This window comes from Salvelinus fontinalis, chromosome 15 (assembly GCF_029448725.1).
Source record: "Salvelinus fontinalis isolate EN_2023a chromosome 15, ASM2944872v1, whole genome shotgun sequence".
NCBI lineage: Eukaryota > Metazoa > Chordata > Actinopteri > Salmoniformes > Salmonidae > Salvelinus > Salvelinus fontinalis.
This window is the reverse complement of record NC_074679.1, coordinates 42812840-42813275: the sequence shown is the minus strand read 5'-3', so window position 1 is coordinate 42813275 and position 436 is coordinate 42812840.

Below are 436 nucleotides of genomic sequence, written 5' to 3'. Positions count from 1 at the left end.
TCATTGGCTTCTCCACGGAATTATGTCGGGTTTTTTCTGTAGAGGGAGGGGTGACTGCCTATTTCTTAAAGCCATATCTTGTTTTCATGGAACGATAAGCCTTGTGTTTATATACGGCCTAAATCTGTAATGTATTTCAGCCAATTTTCATCTATTGGAGGAACAATAGGGTTACTTAGATTTGGGAACTGTCATTAGGATGATGTGTGTCAAGTTTCGAATTTGAACTATAAAATAGCCTACTTAGTTTTAAATATAAAATAATATAATGTATTAGAATAGAATAAAAAAGAATACAATTAAAGAGAATAGAATATCACTTTATTTATTCATTAAACCGTGACAATGGAAAAATAGACCACAAAATATGAACAATGCATCATTACAAACTTATATTGTGAGTTATGATAGGGTAATACAGTTTTAGTAAGCCCAT